General features: G+C 39.0%; 1 non-coding gene across 1 annotated transcript; it reads right to left on the minus strand.

Annotated features, from left to right (window-relative positions):
- Nucleotides 1-4624: 4624 nt before the first annotated feature.
- Nucleotides 4625-4732, minus strand: LOC148564705 (small nucleolar RNA R71). Its single transcript, XR_015885574.1, has one exon. It is a non-coding gene; the product is annotated as a small nucleolar RNA R71 (small nucleolar RNA).
- Between the last annotated feature and the right edge of the window lie 3798 nt (nucleotides 4733-8530).

An 8530-nucleotide genomic window follows, 5' to 3' on the forward strand; every position in this document is an offset into this window, starting at 1 on the left:
GGAAGCAATTCCTACCCGTACTGATGATGCTAAAACTGTTGTTTCCTTTGTTAAAAACCATATTATCTGTCGCTTTGGGTCACCACGAGCAATTGTGAGTGATCAAGGCACTCACTTTTGTAACAGAAGATTAGCAGGTCTACTGAAGAAGCATGGGATTATTCACAAAGTAGAAACAGCCTACCCTCTCCAGACCAATGGGTAAGCCGAGGTGTCTAACAGAGAGATAAAGTACATACTAGAGAAGATAGTCAAGCCTCATAGGAAGGACTGGAGCACTAGGCTTGTAGATGCGCTTTGGACATATCGGAGAGCGTACAAGACACCCATAGGGATGAGTCCCTTCCACCTAGTCTATGGCAAAGCTTGTCACCTCCCAGTGGAGGTGGAACACAAGGCTTTCTGGGCTGTAAGGGAATGCAACATGGGATTTGAGAAGGCTGGTGCTGAAAGGAAGCTGCAACTAGCAGAACTGAGAACCTTCGACTCGAAGCTTATGACAACTCCAGATTATACAAAGAGAAGGTGAAGGCTGTGCATGACAAGCATATTGATGAGGGATAATTTATACCTTTTTTGGCATTATTTTTACATAGTTTTTAGTATGTTTTAGTTACTTTTTATTATATTTTTATTAGTTTTTATTGAAAAATCACATTTCTAGACTTTACTATGAGTTTGTGTGTTTTTCTGTGATTTCAGGTATTTTCTGGCTGAAATTGAGGGACCTGAGCAAAAATCTGATTCAGAGGCTGAAAAAGGACTGCTGATGCTATTGGATTCTGACCCTCCTCCACTCGAAGTAGATTTTCTGGAGCTACAGAAGCCCAATTGGAACGCTCTTAATTGCGTTGAAAAGTAGACATTCTGGGCTTTCCAGCAATATATAATACTCCATACTTTGCCCGAGATTTGATGGCCCAAACTGGCATCCAAAACCAGCCTAAAACATCTTGGCATAAAACGCCCAAACTGGCACCAGAATTGGAGTTAAACGCCCAAACTGGAACCAAAGCTGGCGTTTAACTCCAGGAACAGCCTACGCACGTGTAAAGTTCAATGCTCAACCCAAGCACACACCAAGTAGGCCCCAGAAGTGGATTTTTGCACTATCTGCACTTAGTTACTCAATTTCTGTAAACCTAAGTTACTAGTTTAGTATAAATAGCACTTTTTACTATTGTATTCGGATCAATCTTATGCTATCATAGACCATTGTTCACGTTTTGGAGGCTGGCCTCACAGCCATGCCTAGACCTCTTTTCACTTATATGTTTTCTACGGTGGAGTTTCTACACCCCATAGATTAAGGTGTGGAGCTCTCCTATTCTTCATGAATTAATGCAATTACTACTATTTTCCATTCAATTCACGCCTACTTCTTCTCCAAGATATACTCTCGTTCTTAATTCAATTAAGTCAGAATGAAGGGGTTATCCGTGACAATCACCCAATCTTGTTACTTGCTTAGCCAAGATCCGCGTGCTTGACAACCACAAAGCGGTCTACATGATGTTCAATGTAGTCATTGGACGACAGCTGGAGTATATTCTCTTGGATATCCAATACATAGACCGAGTTCATGAGATTAGTATCTTCGTGGTATAGGCTAGAATTATTGGCAGCCATTCCTGGGATCCGGAAAGTCTAAACCTTGTCTGTGGTATTCCGAGTAGGATCCGGGAAGGGATGACTGTGACGAGCTTCAAACCTGCGAATGTTGGGCGTAAGTGACAGTGTGCAAAAAGATCAATGGATCCTATTCCGACGCTAGCGGGAACTGACAGATGATTAGCCATGCGGTAGCTGTACCTGGTATTTTTCATCCGAGATGAGAAATCCGACAGTTGATTAGCCGTGCAGAAACCGTAGAGGACCATTTTCACTGAGAGGATCTTACAGCTTGCCATGGAAGGAAGTAACACATGGTTGGAAGAAGGCAATAGGAAAGCAGAGGTTCTGAAGCAACAAAGCATCTCCAAACGCTTATCTGAAATTTCCACCAATGAATTATATAAGTAACTCTATTTTATTTTATGTTTTATTTATATTTTAATTATCTAAAACCTCATAACCAATCGAATCCGCCTGACTGAGATTTACAAGATGACCATAGCTTGCTTCAAGTCGACAATCTCCGTGGGATCGACCCTTACTCATGTAAGGTTTATTACTTGGACGACCCAGTGCACTTGCTGGTTAGTTGTGCGGAGATGTGAAAGTGTGAATCATGATTTCCATGCACCAAGTTTTTGGCGCCGTTGCCGGGGATTGTTCGAGTTTGGATAACTGACAGTTCATCTTGTTGGTTAGATTAGGTAATTTTATTTTATGTTTAATCATTTTATTTTTTTAAAAAAATTGTGTTCTTCAAAATTTTTAAAAACGAATTCTAGAGTTTCATAAGATATGTTGAAGCCTGGCTGGCTGTTTAGCCATGTCTAATCTTTTGGACTAAGGCTTCCACTTCTCATTGACATGCTTGTATGTTTTATGCTAAAGCTTGGATGGCCATCTGGCCATGTCTAATTCTTTTGGACCAAAGCTTTAGACTAACATTGCATGATTCCTGGAATTCTTATTAAAAATTTTGTATCCCTTTATTTTCTTTTTCCAATTAATTTTCAAAAAATACAAAAAAAAATTTAATAAAATCATAAAAACCAAAAATTTTATGTTTCTTGTTTAAGTCTTGTGTCAAATTTTAAGTTTGGTGTCAATTGCATGTTTTAACTTTCTTTAAATTTTCGAAAATTCATGCATGTATTCTTCATTGATCTTCAAGTTGTTCTTGATGATTTTCCTTGTTTGATCTTTAATTTTTCTTGTTTGGTGTCTTTTCTTGTTTTTCATATGCATTTTTGAATTACTAGTGTCTCAACATTAAAAATTTTTAAGTTTGGTGTCTTGCATGTGTCTCTTTTCTTAAAAATTTTCAAAAATATGTTCTTGATGTTCATCATGATCTTCAAAGTGTTCTTGGTGTTCATCTTGACATTCAAAGTGTTCTTGCATGCATTATTTGTTTTGAGTTTAATTTCTTATGTTTTGCATCATTTAGTTGTTTTTCTCTCTCCTCATTAAAAATTCAAAAATAAAAAATAATATATTTTTCTTATTTTGCTCATAATTTTCGAAATTTTGAATTGATTTAGTCAAAAAATTTTAAAATTTAATTGTTTCTTATTAGTCAAGTCAAAATTTCAATTTAAAAATTTTATCTTTTCAAATCTTTTTCAAAAATCAAATCTTTTCCACTTTTCTCCTTAATATTTTCGAATTTTTTCTTAAAACTTTTCAAAATATTTTTCTTAATTTTATTTCAATTTTTCGAAATTATTACTAACAATTAATGTTTCGATTCAAAAATTTCAAGTTGTTACTTGCCTATTAAGAAAGGATCAATCTTTAAATTTTAGAATCATATCTTTTAGTTTCTTGTTAGTCAAATAATCAACTTTAATTTCAAAAATCAAATCTTTTTAATTTCCTTCTCAAATCTTTTTCAAAATAAATTTCAATTATATCTTTCAATCATATCTTCTTCAAAATTTAATTTCAAAATCTTTTTCTAACTTCTTATTTTTTTAAAAAAAATTATTTTCAAATATTTTTCAATTAACTACTTAACTTTTTGTTTGATTTTTGAAAGTTTTCTATTTCAATCATATCTTTTTCAAAACCACCTAACTACTTTTCTCTCTCTTATTTTCGAAAACCACTAACCACTTTTTCAAAATTCTTTTTAATTAACTAATTGCTTTAAATTTTAATTTAATTTTATTTCTCTCCCTAAATTTCAAATTCTAACTAATAACTAAAATAAAAACAAAAATATTTTTCTCTTCTTATAAATTAAAATTCGAATTTCTTCTCTCTCTCATCTCTTTCTATTTATTTTATTTATTTACTAACACTCTTCTTCTTAAAAATTCAAACCCACTCCCTCTCTCTGTGTTCGAATTCTCTTTATTTTCTCTCTAGCTCATTCTTCTATTCTTCCATTCTTCTACTCACATAAAGGAATCTCTATACTATGACATAGAGGATTCCTCTTCTTTTCTGTTCTCTTCTTTTTCATATGAGCAAGAACAAGGATAAGGACATTCTTGTTGAAACTGATCCTGAACCTGAAAGGACTCTGAAGAGGAAGCTAAGAGAAGCTAAAACACAAAATACTGGAGAGGACCTAACAGAAATTTTTGAAAAAGAAGAAGACATGGCAGCCGAAAATAACAACAATAGTGGAGATGCAAGGAAGATGCTTGGTGACTTTACTGCACCCACTTCTGACTTCTATGGAAGAAGCATCTCAATTCCTGCAATTGGAGCGAACAACTTTGAGCTTAAGCCTCAATTAGTTTCTCTAATGCAGCAGAATTGCAAGTTCCATGGACTTCCATTGGAAGATCCTCATCAGTTCTTAGCTGAATTTTTGCAAATATGTGACACTATTAAGACCAATGGGGTTAATCCCGAGGTCTACAGACTTATGTTTTTTCCCTTTGCTCTAAGAGACAGAGCTATGACATGGTTGGACTCACAACCTAAAGAAAGCCTGAACTATTGGAAAAAGTTGGTCAATGCTTTCTTGGCCAAATTCTTTCCACCTCAAAAGTTGAGCAAACTTAGAGTGGAAGTCTAAACCTTCACACAGAAGGAAGGTGAATCCCTCTATGAAGCTTGGGAAAGATACAAGCAATTGATCAGAAGGTGTCCTTCTGACATGCTTTCAGAATGGAGCATCTTATGTATATTCTATGATGGTCTGTCTTAATTGTCCAAGATGTCATTGGACCACTCTGCTGGTGGATCTCTTCATCTGAAGAAGACGCCTGCATAAGCCCAGGAACTCATTGAAATGGTTGCAAATAACCAGTTCATGTACACTTTTGAAAGAAATCCTGTGAATAGTAGGACAACTCAGAAGAAAGGAGTTCTTGAGATTGATACTCTGAATGCCATATTTGCTCAGAATAAAATATTGACTCAGCAAGTCAATATATTTTCTCAGAGTCTGACTGGAATGCAAGCTGCATCCGGCAGTGCTAAAGAAGCTTCCTCTGAAGAAGAAGCTTATGACCCTGAGAATCCTGCAATGGAAGAGGTGAATTACATGGGAGAATCCTATAGAAACACCTATAATCCTTCATGGAGGAATCATCCTAATTTCTCATGGAAGGATCAGCAGAAGCCTAATCAAGGCTTCAATAATAATGGTGGGAGAAATATGTTTGGCAATAGCAAGCCTTTTCCATCATCTTCTGAGCAACAGACAGAGACTTCTAAGCAGAGCCTCTCTAACTTTGCAACCATAGTCTCTGATCGATCTAAGACTACTCTCAGTTTCATGACTGAAACAAGATCCTCCATTAGAAATTTGGAGGCACAAGTGGGTCAACTGAGTAAAAGAGTGACTGAAACTCCTCCTACTATTCTCCCAAGCAATACAGAAGAGAATCCAAAAAGAGAGCGCAAGGCCATAAACACGTCCAACATGGCCGAACCTGTAGAGGAGGAAAAGGCAGTGATTTCCACTGAGGAAGACCTCAATGAACGTTCACTGGCCACTAAGGAGTTCCCTATTGAGGAACCAAAGGAATCTGAGGCTCATACAGAGACCATAGAGATTCCACTGAACTTACTATTGCCATTCATGAGCTCTAATGAGTATTCTTTCTCTGAAGAGGATGAAGATATTATTGAAGAGCAAGTTGCTCAGTATCTAAGAGCAATCATGAAGCTGAATGCCAAATTATTTGGTAATGAGACTTGCAAGGATGAACCTCCATTGCTCATCAATGAACTGAATACCTTGGTTCAACAGAAATTACCTCAGAAGAAACCGGATCCCAAAAAGTTCTTAATACCTTGCATCATAGGCACCATGACCTTTAAGAAGGCTCTGTGTGACCTTGGTTCAAGTATAAACCTCATGCCACTCTCTGTAATGGAGAAACTAGGGATCTTTGAGGTACAAGCTACAAGAATCTCACTAGAGATGGCAGACAATTCAAGGAAATAGGCTTATGGACTTGTAGAGGATGTCTTAGTAAAAGTTGAAGGCTTTTACATCCCTGCTGATTTCATAATCCTAGACATTGGGAAGGATGAAGATGAATCTATCATCCTTGAAAGACCCTTCCTAGCCACAGCAAGAGCTGTGATTGATGTGGCCAGAGGAGAGTTAGTCCTTCAATTGAATGAGGACTACTTTGTGTTTAAGGCTCAAGGATCTTCTTCTGTAACCATGGAAGGAAGCATGAAAATCTTCTCTCAGTACAGAGTCAAACAGAACCCCCACACTCAACTTCTAAGTTTGGTGTTGGGAGGCGATCATCAAGCTCTAAATCTCTGTGAAGCTCTCTAAGAGCTCACTGTCAAGCTATTGACGTTAAAGAAGAGCTTGTTGGGAGGCAACCCAATGTTACTTAATTATATTTATTTATTTTCCATTGTTATTTTATGTTTCTCTTAGGTTGATGATCATGTGAAGTCATAAAAATAACTGAAAATTAAAGCAAAATGAAAAACAGCATCAATAGCACACCCTGGAGGACAAGCTTACTGCCGTTTAAACGTCAGTAAGGATAGCAGAATGGGCGTTAAAAGCCCAGCCTGGCAGCATTCTGGGGGTTAAATGCTAGAATGGGTAGCACTCTAGATGTTTAACGCCAGAAAAGGCTGTCTGGCGTCTGGCTGGCGTTAAACGCCATAAATGGGCAGCAGACTGGCGTTTAACGCCAGGAAAGGTAGCAGAACTGGCGTTTAACGCCAGAAAAGGTAGCAGAGCTGGCGTTAAACACCAGGATTGGCACACAATGGGCGTTTGAACGCCAGATTGGTGTAGGGAGCAGAATTCCTTGACACCTCAAGATCTGTGGACCCCACAGGATCCCCACCTACCCCACCTCTTCTTCTCTCCTCTTCATATCTTTCCATAACACTCTTTCCCAAATACCCTTGACCAATCCCATCAATAACTCTTTCCCATATACCCTTCACCTATCAAATCCTACCATTTTTCCCATATTTTCTTCACCACTCACATCCATCTATCATAAACCCCACCTACCTCACCATTCAAATTCAAACCATTTCCCTTCCAAACCCACCCCTTCATAGACGAATTCCCTCTCTCCCCTACCCTATAAATAACCCTCCTCACTACCTCAACTTTCACACATCACAAACACTTCTTTCCACCTTGGCCGAACCACTCACCTCCCTCCATCTCCTCCATTTCTTCTTCTTCTACTCCTTTCTTTCTTCTTTTGCTCGAGGACGAGAAAACCTTTTAAGTTTGGTGTGAAAAAAGCCCTGCTTTTTTGTTTTACAAGATGACCATAGCTTACTTCAAGCCAACAATCTCTATGGGATCGACCCTTACTCACGTAAGGTTTATTACTTGGACGACCCAGTGCACTTGCTGGTTAGTTGTGTGGAGATGTGAAAAGTGTGAATCACGATTTCCGTGCACCACATATCAAGAGACAAGAGTTCAGACCTGGGGAGCTAGTTCTCCTTTACAACTCAAGGCTGAGACTTATGCCAGGAAAGCTGAGATCCAGATGGGAAGGCCCCTACAGAGTAGAGAAGGCAGAGCCATACGAAGTCTTCCACCTAAGACATCCTTCAAGTTCCAAATTCATCAAGGTCAATGGACATTGCTTAAAGCTTTATCATGGTGAGAAGATGAAGGAAAATAAAGAGCTAAAGGTCTTTCTCTTGGAGGACCCACCAACAGAAGCAGATTGAGCTTGTGGACCGTCCAACTTAAGGACGTAAAAGTAAAGTGCTTGGTGGGAGACAACCACCATGGTATGATCGTTCCATTTTCATTCCTAGTTTTATTTTCTTTTTCCATAGTGTTCATTCATAATTTCATAGTGTTCATTCATAAAAAAAAAGCACACGACGCGCAAGAATCGCTGACGCGTACGCGTCATATGTGTGTGCGTGAAAAATAAAAATTGAACAGAGAGTTGGGCAGGAGTGGTGCTGGTGGCGTGCCTTGCGAACCAGCAAGCCCACGCGTACGCGTCCCTCACGCGTACGCGTCGCTTGCGTTTTCACCAGTCCATGCATACGCGTCCCCCACGCATACGCGTGACCCTGCAAATCGGCGTAAATGGGTGTATGACTAGAGAGTTATGATGTTGTGGGGCTGAAATTGTGCTGGGAGCACAAGCCCTATCATGCGTACGCACCCCTGACGCGTACGTGTTGTTTTCCCATCCAGGCCATCCACGCGTGCGCATCCCTGACGTGCACGCGTCATATGCATTTTTGGCTCTCGTGCGTATCTGAACAGAGAGTTGTGCGTGCGCGGGGTTGCCTTCGCACCAATTGCACAACCCATATCACGCGTACACGTCGCTTGGAAATTGCGCAACCCACGCGTACGTATGATGCACGCGTACGCGTCGCATGCGACGCACAATTTATCCACTTCAGCGCCTGATTTCAAATCTCCTCTCCCCCAATCCTAATTCTTTTCAATCCTAATTATTTCTTCCTTCTTTCTTTC

This window comes from Arachis ipaensis, chromosome B5 (assembly GCF_059453495.1).
Source record: "Arachis ipaensis isolate K30076 ecotype BB chromosome B5, ASM5945349v1, whole genome shotgun sequence".
Lineage (NCBI taxonomy): Eukaryota > Viridiplantae > Streptophyta > Magnoliopsida > Fabales > Fabaceae > Arachis > Arachis ipaensis.